The following is a 13,514-nucleotide window of genomic DNA, read 5'->3' as shown; positions in this document are numbered from 1 at the left end:
CAGTTACAGCTGAGAATAGATAGGCCTGGTTTGCGTCTCTGATGCCGAGGAGGGATCTGATAGAGTTAAACAAAATTATGACAGGCATAGACATCGTAGGTTGTGAGAATCTTTTTTCTCCATATCTAAGACTAAAAGGCATAAGTTTAAGGTGAGGAGTAAGTCATTTTGACGGGATCTGAGGAAAAAAATGTATTCACTCAGAGGATGGTAGAAATATGTAAAGCACTGCCTGGGAGGTACTTTTGCAGCACTTCAAATACCAGGGCTTAGTAAGTTACAGACCATGTGCAATTAAATGGAATTAATGCAGCTTAGTGTTTACTGATCAGTGTAGACATAGTGGGCCGAAGAGCCTGTAAACGGGGTTAGCAGTTCAGCCCAGCGAGCTATCATCAGAACAGGAAATGTTACTGATATAATAGGATTTGAGCAAAGGTTCGGTAGGACAAGAAAGGTCATTTGTGAGATGGAAGGAAGGGAAAATTGAGTGTTCGAAAAGTTAGCCATCCAGAGCCAAACAAAAAAAACCTATGCCTGAAGTAGCTGCTGCTGAGAGAGAAACGAAACAGAGAAAAGCAAACAAACTGGAGAACAGGATTACCAGTTAGAAACTGTTCAACTCACTCACTGACCTTCAGGCTGCGATTACCATCAGCTGCATGGTGCAGCTCCTACCCCCGAGGCTCTAGACGATAGTTCTCCGGTACCAGCGGCTCCGAGTGAGGCTCTCCCAGTGCTGTTAACACTGTATCTTTGATTGTGCTTCCTGGAGCAAACAGCGCGCATGCTCCGCGCAGACCGGCTGTCCCGAGGAAAGGAACCGATTGACATCTGCGCAGTATTGCGATCCAAGTGGAGGTACTGCAGATGGTGTTGATGCAAGAGGAGCAGTCTGAGTTCTTCCATTCATTTTCCAGTCAGTGATCATACCGTATGTAATAGGAGGTCTTCAGCCCAAAAGATTTGTGGACATTCTTTCGCAAAAGTGTACAAACTCCCTAAATGTAACCACATGATAAGGCAAAGTATAAATGGAGAAATAATAGGAGTTGATCAAAAAAACGATAGAAATAATCAACGTGGAGACTGAAAAATAAGACGAGTGAAGGTAGCACAGATGAGTCCACAGATTGTTATCAAGAGAGTTTCTTAGAACAGCATCTTCCAGCGCCAACCAGAGAGCAGACTATGTGGGGCCTGGCGTTATGCAATAACAATGGATGAATTAAAAATCTCAGAAATGTAATGACAACATGAAAGCAGAGAAGTGTAAATAATGTTAAGAGACGGGTCAGTAGATTTACAGTTGTAGGTATTTAAGGGGATACTTCAGAATACATGGAATAGACACATTCCAACAAGAAACAAATTCTAAGCAGTGGACACAAGACGTAGTTAACTAAAAAGAGTTGCAGTTAGTGTGAAACATAAATAAAGTGCGATTGTTGAGAAGATGCCAGGCCTCTAGCAATTCCTGTACATGTCGCTGTTTGGCCTGTCCCAGGATGGGTGTGTTGTCCCAGTCGAAGTAGTTTCCTTCTTCGTCTGTATGTAAGGGTGTCAATGAGAGTGGGTCATGTCTTTTAGTGGCTAGTTGGTGTTCATGTATCCTGCCTCCTAGAGGTATGGCATTCAAACTGGAACTCCATCAATAAACACATCGATTTGGACCCCATTTACCAACCTCTGAGAAAAAAGAACCTTAAGAGACCAAGACACATAAATAGAAAGCGGGCATAACACCAGTGCTTCATTGGAGGCTAACTGATTATGTTGGTAAAAACAATGACTGCAGATGCTGGAAACCAGATTCTGGATCAGTGGTGCTGGAAGAGCACAGCAGTTCAGGCAGCATCCGAGGACAGGCAAAATCGATGTTTCGGGCAAAAGCCCTTCATCAGGAAGGTCTACAATCAGACAGCACAGTATCACTACAGTGCGGCACCGATTTAAGACTAAGATGAGGAGGAATTTCTTCTCTCAGTGAGTTATCAGTTCTTGGAACTCCTTCCCGCAGAGAGCCGAGCCGAGCCTGGGACAGGCCAAACAGCGACATGCACAGGAATTGCTAGAGGCCTGACATCTTCTCAACAATCGCACTTTATTTATGTTTCACACTAACTGCAACTCTTTTTAGTTAACTACGTCTTGTGTCCACTGCTTAGAATTTGTTTCTTGTTGGAATGTGTCTATTCCTGATGAAGGGCTTTTGCCCGAAACGTCGATTTTGCCTGTCCTCGGATGCTGCCTGAACTGCTGTGCTCTTCCAGCACCACTGATCCAGTAACTGATTATGTTACCCAGCATGGTGACCAAATGCCTAAAAACAAACCTTCCAGCTCAGCGAGTAAACTTATAACCTAAATAAAATGTTTACAATTGCATAATGATGAATGGCAGGTCAGATGATAGGACTGTAAGAAATAAGAACAGGAGGCTCCTTGAGCCTGCTCTGACATTTTCACTTTTCTGCACTTTCCCCATACCCTTGATTCCCCTACTGATCAATAATCTGTCGTTCAGCCTTTAATATGCAAAAGGACTCTGCCCCTCGGCTCTCTGCGGGAAGGAGTTCGAAGAACTGATAACTCACTGAGAGAAGAAATTCCTCCTCATCTTAGTCTTAAATCGGTGCCGCACTGTAGTGATACTGTGCTGTCTGATTGTAGACTCTCCTATGAGGAAAAGCCTCTCTCAGCAGTTTCCCATGAAGCCCCTTAAGAATCCTATAATTTTCAATTAGCTCATCTTGCATTTTTCTAAACTCCAATGAGCAGAGAACCAACTTGTTTAGCCTTTGCTCATAAGATAATCCCTCCATATGGGTGATAGCTAGACAATATGTTGAAGGTGTTAGGCCTGTGTCCTCTGTCTATGCCATGATGTTTAGATTGATTCTAATCTAAAAAGTGATTACGGATCACGGATCACAAACCCAGTTAAGTCGACCTTCAAAACAGACTACGCAGAGAGACTTTGCCACCGCACCTCTCGCAAACTCCTCAATCATCTCGTGCACCAACTCTACAGCAGGCGCCACAACCTTGAAATTCAGATGGAGTCCACACTCTCAGCCTGTACTCAGGATACATCAGTACAATTACGTGACATTGCCAAACAGACAAGGCGACAAAACTACACCATGTACATGCACACCAAGAACAAAAAGCTGGAGAAACTTGGCATTCTCACCAGTAACAGCAAAGCCCACCCTGGCACCACAGTAGACAACATTATCATTGCGGGAAGTCTATTATCAATTTATCGAACCACACCCTTCGACCGGAAGAGATTGAAGTCCTGAGTAGGGGTCTCAACTTCTGCCCCACCACCAAAATGGACCCGTTGGTTCTTGCAGCAGACATGGAGGAGTTGATCAGACGAATGAGGTTCCGGGAATTTTTTCAAGGTGCCAGCAGTGATCCCAATGAGCCCGCTGATGAACTAGAACAGTCATCACAGGGATCTGTAGAGGAGTGACCAAAGAAGGTGTCAACATGGACCCCACCGGAGGGCCGCTGCCCTGGGCTTGACATGTATGCTCAAACCGTCAGGAAATATATAAATGCCAGATTCATCAGCCGTACCCACAAGGTGAAGCAAAATAGTACCCGTTCACAACGCAATGCCATCCAGGCTCTCAAAACCAAATCACAACATTGTCATCAAACCAGCAGATAAAGGAGAAGTCATTGTCATTCAGAATAGAACAGATTACTGCAAGGAAGTGTACCGACAACTGAATAACCAGGAACACTACAGGCAACTACCAGCTGATCCGACCAAAGAACACACCCGTCAATTAAACACATTGATCAGGACTTTGGATCCAGTACTTCAGAGTTCCCTACACGCCCTCATCCCACGTACTTCTCATGTAGGCAACTTTTACTGCCTTCCAAAGGTACACAAAGCCAACACACCAGGACGTCCCATCATGTCGGGCAATGGGACCCTATGTGAGAATCTCTCTGGCTATGTTGAAGGCATCTTGAAACCTATTGTACAGGGGATCCCAGCTTCTGTCGCGACACTACGGATTTATTACAGAAACTCAGCACCCAAGGACCAGTCAAACCGGGAACATTCCTCGTCACAATGGACGTTTCCGCACTCTACACCAGCATCCCCCACAGTGATGGCATCTTGGCAACAGCCTCAGTACTCAAAATCAACAACTGCCAATCTCTAAACACCATTCTACAACTCATCCGCTTTATCGTTGATCACAACGTCTTCACCTTTAACAACTAGTTCTTCATCCAGACACATGGAACAGCCAAATTTGCACCCCAATATGCCAACATTTTTATGCATAGGTTCGAACAAGACTTCTTCTCTATGCAGGATCTCCAACCAACATTATACACCAGGTACATTGACAATCAATTTTTCAATGTATAATTTCAGTTACATCACACTGTAAATTTTTGCTATAAATTCTGTGTGTTAGGATTGAGCCCTTCACTATCACCTGATGAAGGAGCAACACTCCGAAAGCTAGTGTACTTCCAATTAAACCTGTTGGACTATAACCTGGTGAAGTTTGATTTTTAACTTTGTACACCACAGTCCAACACCGGCATCTCCAAATCATGACTGCTATTGATGTAGTCTACTTGAACTTAGGCAAGGCTTTTTATAAGATCCTACATGGGGGATTGATCACAAAAGTAAAAGCCCATGGCATCCAAGCAAGTTTAATAATTTGGATCCAAAATTGGCTGAGAAGCAAAAAGTGATGGTTGAGGGGTATTTTTCAGACTGCAAGTCTGGGGACTCAGAGGGGTCAGTACTGGGGCTATGCTGTTTATGAATTATATAAATAATTTAGATTTGAATGTAGGAATGTTGATCAGTAAGTGTGAAGTGATATACTTGGGCAGCATAAACAAGGCAAAGGAACACATAATGAAATCTGGGAAGATCCAAAGACCAGTCAGACCTTGGAATGCATGTACACTGGTCCCTAAGATATCAGGAACACATGGATAAATTGGTTAAGGAGCACACTCACATTTATTAGTTGTGGCAATGAATTTAAGAGTAGGGAGGTTATGCTCAAACTGATTGATTAAGCCACAGCTGGAGTATTGTGTGTCACATTATAGGAGGGATGTGATAGCACTGGAAGGATGCAGAAGAGCTTTACCAGAATGTTACCTGAGCTGGAGAATTTCAATTGTGAAGAGAGATTAGACAGACTGGGATTGTTTTCATAAGAACATAGGAATGGGAGTAAGCCATTCAACCGCTTACTCTTCTGCCATTCAAACATATCATGGCTGCTCTGTGGCCTAATTCCATATACTTGCCTTGGGTTCATACCCCTTGATACTCTGGATTAACAAAAAATGTATATCCAAGATTTAAATTTAATCATTGAATTAGCCTCTACAACTCTTTGCATTTAGTAGTGCTTTCTAACATCTCTCTTGAATGGGCCAGGCCATTCTTAGCCTCTGCTCCTGCTTTTAGAATCTTCAACTAGTGGAAAAGTTTATCCTAATCTATGCTTTCTTTCCTTGTTAGTATGCTGAAGACCTCAATTAGACTATCCATTAATCTCATAAATTCTGAAGAATAAAGGCCTAATTTGTCTAATCTCTACTCATAACTTAACCACTGAAGTAAACCTGTGTTGAACTCCCTCCAGAACCAAAACAGCCTTCTGAGATGTGCTGCCTACATCGGCTTTAGTGCTCTAAGTGGGAGCTAACTAAAGTTTTGTATAACAGCATCAAGTAGTCTGAGTCTCTATACTCAGGTCCTTTGGATTTTTAAAAATTAATTTTTGTGGGATGGAGCATCTATTGCCCTTGAGAAGGTGGCGGTGAGCTGCCTTTTTGAATCACTGCAGTCCGCATGTTGTGAGTTGATCCACAATGCCATTAGGAAGGGAATTCCAAGACTTTGACCCAACAACAGTAAAGGATCAGCAATATATTTCCAAGTCAGAATGGCTTGGAGGGGAACTTGAAGGTGGTGGTATTCCTGTGTATTCGCTGCCCTTGTGTTTCCAGATGGAGGTAGTCATGGGATTGGAGGGTGCTGTCTGAAGACTTCTGATAAATTTCTGCAGTGCATCTTATAGAGAGTACACACTGCTGCTGTTGAGGATTGGGGTGGAGCATTGCATTATCCGCAGTGACTATTTTCTGCAATTGTTTGCAGCATTTTAAAGAGCTGTGCATCTGACCCCTAAATCTCATTGGACATCCTTTGTATTTAGCTTTGTCTCTTTGAAAAAAATACCCTGCTCTATTGGTTGTTTTACCTATTAGCAGAGCTTCACAATCACTATGGACAATCTCTGCCTCATCCCAGTAAAGTCTGCCTTACTTAAATCCAAAATTCTCGTGCTCAATCTTTGCTCATATAAACACTGAATGAAATTTAATCATTTGACAAATGGGTGGCATGGTGGTTAGCACTGCTGCCTCACAACGCCAGGGACCCGGGTTCAATTCCAATCTCAGGCAATTGTCTCTGTCGAATTTGTACATTCTCCCAGTGTCTGCGTGGGTTTTCTCTGGGTGCTCCGGTTTCCTCCCACAGTCCAAAGATGTAAAGGTTAGGTGGATTGGCCATGGTAAATTGGTCATACTGTCTAAGGATGTACAAGGTAGGTGGGTTAGCTATGGGAAATGCAGGGTCACAAGGGTAGGAGGGTTGGGTCTGGGTGGGATGCAGTCTGAAGAGTCGATATGGACTTGATGGGCCAAATGGCCTGTTCCCCTCTTCCCGCACTACCACCACCACTGAAGGGATTCTATGAATATCTATAATTTTGTGAAAATGCTCACAAACAATGAGCTGACTAATTAAATCAGGCTCATTGATAATTTCTGGATCCAGTTTGCTTGTCCCCTTGTTACATCAAAGATATATTGCCATAGGAACTTATCCTGAACACGTTCTTGAAATTCACAACCTTTCTAGCAGGTGGTTTTCTGTCCCTCCCAGTCTGTATTAAAGATTCAGATTTCCTTAGAGCAGAGGTGAGATGTATAAAATTGTGAGGGGCATAAACACAAGAAAACTTCACCCTTGATGACGTAGTTTTAAGGTGAGGGGCAGAAAAGTTAGAGGTGATGTGAGAAAAAGCTTTTCACTGAAAGAATGATAGGAATCTGTAATGCGCTGCCTGTAGGCAGAACGAGGCAATAGACAATAGGTGCAGAAATAGGCTATTCTGCCCTTCGAGCCTGCACCACCATTGAATATGATCATGGCTGATTATCCTTAATCAGTATCCCGTTCCTGCCTTATCTCCATAACCCTTGATTCCACTATCCTTGAGAGCTTTATCCAACTCTTTCTTAAATGATTCCAGAGACTGGGCCTCCACTGCCCTCTGGGGCAGAGCATTCCACACAGCCACCACTCTCTGGGTGAAGAAGTTTCTCCTCATCTCTGTCCTAAATGGTCTACCCCGTATTTTTAAGCTGTGTCCTCTGGTTCGGCAGTCACCCATCAGCGGAAACATGTTTCCTGCCTCCAGAGTGTACAATCCTTTAATAATCTTATATGTCTCAATCAGATCCCCTCTCAGTCTTCGAAACTCAAGGGTATACAAGCCCAGTCACTCCAGTCTTTCAGCGTAAGGTAGTCCCGCCATTCCAGGAATTGACCTCATGAACCTACGTTGCTCTCCCTCAATAGCCAGAATGTCTTTCCTCAAATTTGGAGACCAGAACTGCACACAATACTTCAGGTGTGGTCTCACAGGGCCTTGTACAGCTGCAGGAGAATGTCTTTGCTTCTATACTCAATCCCTCTTGTTATGAAGGCCAGCATGCTATTAGCCTTCTTCACTACCTGCTGTACCTGCATGCTTACCTTCATTGACTGGTGTACAAGAACACCCAGATCTCTTTGTACTGCCCCTTTACCTAAATTGATTCCATTTAGGTAGTAATCTGCTTTCCTGTTCTTGCCACTAAAGTGGATAACCATACATTTACCAACATTAAACTGCATCTGCCATGCATCTGACCACTCATCTAACCTGTCCAGGTCACCCTGTAATCTCCTAACATCCTCCTCACATATCACCCTGCCACCCAGCTTAGTATCATCAGCAAATTTGCTAATGTTATTACTAATAACATCTTCTATATCATTTATATATTGTAAAAAGCTGTTGGTCCCAGCACTGATCCCTGCGGTACCCCACTGGTCACTGCCTGCCATTCCGAAATGGAGCTGTTTATCACTACTCTTTGTTTTTGTCAGCCAACCAACTTTCAATCGAAGTTAGTACTTTGCCCCCAATACCATGCACCCTAATTTTGCTCACTAACCTCGTATGTGGGACTTTATGAAAAGCTTTCTAAAAGTCCAGGTGCACTACATCTCCTGGACCTCCCTTGTCCATCTTCAGAGTTACATCCTCAAAAAATTCCAGAAGATTAGTCAAGCATGATTTCCCCTTCATAAATCCATGCTGACTCTGACCTATTCCTGTTACTACTGTCCAGATGTGTTGTAACCTTCTTAACATTTAAGAAGTATTTAGATGTGCACTTACGATGCCAAGTCATTCAAAATTATAGTTCGGGCAAAAGCCCTTCATCAGGAAATTTTCCTGAAGATGGGCTTTTGCCTGAAACATCGATTTTCCTGCTCCAGCACTACTCTAATCTTGATTCTAATCTCCAGCATCTGCAGTGCCCACGTCTGCCACACAAAATTATGGCCCAAGTACTTGAAAATGGAATTGGAATTGGTGGTTGTTTTTGACTTGTATAAATGCAATGGGCTGCGGTTTCTGTGTTATAGGTGTCTATGACTCCATGACATTAAATAACAATCTAGAAGCCATGAAAGTAAGGAAATAAAAAGGTAGGGAGGAACTGAAGAAAATTACTGTCATGAGAGAAATGATATTCATTGAATCACTGGAACTGCAGGCTAAATCATCTGATGGATAATATTCCTAGGATCTTAAATGAAGCAACCAATAAGATAAGATAATGTCAATTTTTGAGTTTTTTTTAATTCCCGAATCTTAGGGATGGTTCCATTAGATTGGAAAATAGTAAACATAATTCGTTACTTCAAAATAGCATGGACACAGAAAACAGGAAACTGCAGACTTAAAAACATCTGTCATAGAGAAAGTATGAGAGGATATTATCCAACATGTTATGGAACCACTGAGAAAAAGTCAAGGTAATCATGTAGAGTCAATATGGTTTTGTGAAAAAGAAATCATGTTTAATCAAGTTATTGTAATTCCTTGAGAAAGTAACGTGTTGCAGATAAAAGTGAACCAGTAGATGTATTGTACTTAGATTTCCAGAAGGCATTTGATAACATACACCAAAGTTATTATAGAAAATATACATTTATGGTGGAGTACACAACATATTGACCATAGATTGAACATTGCCTGGCTAACAGGGAACAGAGGTTAGATATATATGGGTCATTTTATGAGTGGCATGCCGCATGGATTAATTTTTTTTACAATTTATATGGAAGAAAACCAATGACATGGTTGCTAAATATGCTGATGAAATGAAAATAGGTTGAAATGTATGGAAGGATAAAGGTGGACAAAGGGCTAAAGAGAGTTAAAGTTTATGGGCAAGGATCTAGCAAGTGGAATATATTTGGGAAAATGAGAAATTGTTCATTAGGGTAGGAAGAATAAAAATGTATGTCACAAAAATAGTGAGAGTTGCACAGCTCAGATGCAGAGGAATCTGGGTGCCCTAGGGCATCAGTTGCAAACGTTTAATATGCAGGTACAACAAGTAGCAAGGAAAGCTAATAAAATTATATGCAAAAATAGGAAGTTTAAGCTTCGGTTAGAAAATAATTGGTGAGACCACATCTGGAGTATAGTGTACAGTATCAGCTATCTTATTTAAGGAAGGATCCAAATACATTGGAGACAGTTGAGAGAGGATTACTGGACTGTTACCTGTGAAAAAAATTGGTGGGTTCTCTTTTGAGGAAAAATGATAGGGTTAGGGTTAGGGTTCCACTTGTATCTGCTGAACTATAGATGAGGGAGAATTAGCTTGATTGGAACATAAGACCCAGAGGTGTTGTGATAGGTAGACACGTTTCCATGTGAAAAAAATCGAGAATTAGGGGGTCAGTCTTTTAAAATAAGGGATCATCCTTAAATCAGAGATTAGAATTTTTCTCCCAGGTTAACTGTTTAATGTTTATTCACCATCAAGCATTACCCACAGGTAATCTGGTCAGAATTACACTTCTTTTTGTTTAATCTGGCTGTGGATGTTCTTGCTACTGAACTTCCTACATTACAATGGCAACTGTACTTCAAAAGATTGGCTGTAAAGTATTCTAGGATATTTTGAAATTGTAGCGAGGTATTTAAATGCAAGACTTTCATTATCAAAGAAAGAAGAATATACAATAGTAACAGGATATCAATCAATCTCCTTTTAACTTACAGAAACTAACAACATACATTTGACACAAAACTGATTTATTTAAACTATAATCTAGAATTTTAAACTCCAGCCTAGTTGCAGAATTATTAACATCAACTGAAAGAAAACTCCAGCTGTAGGCACGGTGGCACTGCTACCTCACAGTGCCAAGGACCCTTATTCAATTCCAGCCTCGTGCAACTGTTATGTGGAGCTTGCACATTCTCCCCGTGTCTGCATTCTCCAGTTTCCTCCTACAATCCAATGATGTGCAGGTTAGGTGTGTTGGCCATACTAAATAATTGTAGTATCTACGATGTGCAGGCTAGGTGAATTAGCTTTGGAAAATACACGATCACAGTGATAGGGTAGGCAAGTGGGTAGCTCTTTGGAGGGTCAGTTTGACTCGATGGGCCAAATCGCTTGCTTCCACACTGTAGGGATTCTTGTCTATGTATGTGATTAATAGCATCAATAACGGTCAAATCCAAAGCTTGCAATCACTTCAGAACTCACTGGTGTCACTGAAAAGTGGATAGGTGAGTGAATTGAAGCAGGTCAACAGTTTCTCCCCAGAGTATACTCAGTAGTGTTTCAGTCAGAGCAAGTGAATGGCAGGAACACTGAAAAAGGTCTCATGTCAAACTGAATATGTTGGTGTGAATAAAGGTGGATGAGCTGAGTTACTCCTTACTGCAGTTGGACAAGTGAATCATTTATCCCCAGCATGAACCTGTTGGTGTTTCATGCAAAGGGATGGGTGATTAAATCTCTTCCTGCACTCAGGGCAAATGAATAGTCTCTCTCCAGTGTGAGTGTGCTGGTGAGTCAGAAAATCTCTTATCAGTGTGAACACATTTTGAAGTGAGGCTGGTTAAGTAAGCGAATCCCTTCCCACACTAAGCAGATGAATGGTTTCTCCCCCATGTGAATGCGCTAGTGTGTCACCCAAATCCTTTTGCTTTTAGAGCTGTTCTCACATTCAGAACATTTCAAAGGTCTCTTGCAGAATGAACAATTTAATGTGATGTGAAGGCTGGTGAATGGTTTGTGTGAATCCGCTGGTATATCAGCAGGTGAATTTTGTCTTTGAAGCTCTTTGCACAATTAAAACATTTAAAAGGCCTTATGTCTGTGTGAAAAAAACTGATGTGAGGTGGGAGGGTTGACTGAATCCCTTACCATACTTGGAGCAGATGAATGGTTTCAACCTATTGTGAATTAATTGGTATATCAGCAAATTCTGTTTGCTTTTAAAGCTCTTCTCAGTCAGTACATTAAAAGATCTTCTGTCAGAATGTACAAGCTGATATGAAGTGAGATTGGTTAGTTGAGGGAGTCCTTTCCCATATGCCAAGCAGGTGAGTAGTCTCTCCCCAAAAAAAAGTATATAAATGTGTTCCCAGCCAGGAGTGGGCAGAAGAATCTTTTCCCATAGTCCCACATTTTTAAGCTTATCCATGGTGCCTGTGTCCTCGTCTCTGTCCAGGTTGGGTGACTCGTTGTGTGGCTGTCTGTGTGACTCATTGAAGCCTTTCCCACAGTAAGTAAGTTCACTGGAACAATTTCAAGGGCAGCAATTCAAGGGTGGTATGGTGGCTCAGTGGTTAGCACAGCTGCCTCACAGCGCCAGGGACCCAGGTTTGATTCCAGCCTCAGGCAACTGTCTGTGTGGAGTTTGCACAGTCTCCCCATGTCTGCGTGGGTTTCCTCCGGGTGCTCCAGTTTCCTCCCACAATCCAAAGATGTGCAGGTTAGGTGAATTGGCCACGCTAAATTGCCCATTGTGTTCAGGGATGTGTCTGTTAGGTGAATGGGTCTGGGTGGGTTACTCTTTGGAGGATTGGTGTGGACTAGTTGGGCTGAATGGCCTGTTTCCTCACTGTAGGGGTTCCATAATTTCACTCAGTGATTAAAGCTGTTCCCAGTCAGGGCTCAAGAACCTGTGATTGTGTTTTGGCACTTTTTCAGTCACACAGATATTTCTCTTCTCACAGACAAACGTTTCTCCTTCCACCTTCAAAGGCCCATAGTATCCAGGTCCTGATGAACTGAGTGTCTCTGTGGCGTCTGGCTTGAGTTCATCATCTGTAAATTATCTGATCCTTACAACCTGTAAAATTAGTTGATCAAATTGGTACCACCATCAGTCCAAGATTGAAATTCAGAACAAAAAGTTGTAGTTTCAGTTTCAATGGAATCTTCTATCCTCTCTTGATACACTAAATATGATCCAATCTAACTAAATAAAGCCATAATCATTAATTATTCCATCAACATTCAGAAAAGATTTACAAGGATGTTGCAGGACTACAGGGTTTGGAATATTAAGGAGAGACTTGGACTTTTTCACTGGAGCATAGGAGTTTGAGGGGTGACCATACAGAGGTTTGTAAAATCATGAACGTCATAGATAAGATGAATAGCAAAAGGTCTTTTCTTGAGAGTGCGGGAGTTCAAAACTAGGGGATATATTTTTATGTTGAGAGGAGAAAGATTTAAAAGGGACCTCGGGCAACTGTTTCCACACAGAAGGTGTTAGATAGGTGGACTGAACCGCCAGAAGAAGAAGAAAGTGAGGACTGCAGATGCTGGAGATAAGAGGCAAAAAGTGTGGTGCTGGATAAGCACAGCCAGTCAGACAGCATCTGAGAAGCAGGAGAGTCGATGTTTTGAGCATGAGCTCTTCATTAGGAATCAGAAGGGGTAGATGCAAGTACAGTTACAACATTCAAAAGACATTTGGACAGTATATGAATAGAAAAGGTTTAGAGGGATATGGGCTAAATGCAGGCAAGTCGGACTAGTTTAATTTGGGAAACTTTGTCGGCATGGACATATTGCGCCAAAGGGTCTGTTCACATTCTATACGACTCTGAAAGTGACTAACCAAACCAGAATATTGTTATCGACATCTCTGAGATGCTTTGTTCTGATGTATCCATTGCTTGTGGAGGTTATCCAGTGTAACTTAATATGCTCCCTCTTCAGGGCCATCACAGCATAGACAAGTGGGAGCAGGAAGGATAAGTTGAGGCTGCAATTTGATGAACCATGATTATAAAAATAGCAGAGGAGGATGCAGTCAAAGTAACC

The 13,514-nt window shown here is 42.1% G+C and overlaps 1 protein-coding gene across 2 annotated transcripts in view; it reads right to left on the bottom strand.

Moving 5' to 3' along the window:
- Positions 1 to 13,514, bottom strand: part of LOC122541735 (uncharacterized) — a 121,760-nt gene that overhangs the window by 47,870 nt on the left and 60,376 nt on the right. For both annotated transcript variants that reach the window (XR_006309663.2, XM_043678623.2), the window contains exon 2: positions 636 to 1,001. The gene's annotated coding sequence lies outside the window, so the exon portion shown is untranslated. The remainder of the gene's footprint in view (positions 1 to 635; positions 1,002 to 13,514) is intronic.

This window comes from Chiloscyllium plagiosum, unplaced genomic scaffold, assembly GCF_037043375.1.
Source record: "Chiloscyllium plagiosum isolate Xiang-an unplaced genomic scaffold, Cpla_swu_hap1 HiC_scaffold_43, whole genome shotgun sequence".
Lineage (NCBI taxonomy): Eukaryota > Metazoa > Chordata > Chondrichthyes > Orectolobiformes > Hemiscylliidae > Chiloscyllium > Chiloscyllium plagiosum.
The sequence above is the reverse complement of the archived record's forward strand: the minus strand, read 5'-3'. Positions and strand labels throughout refer to the sequence as shown.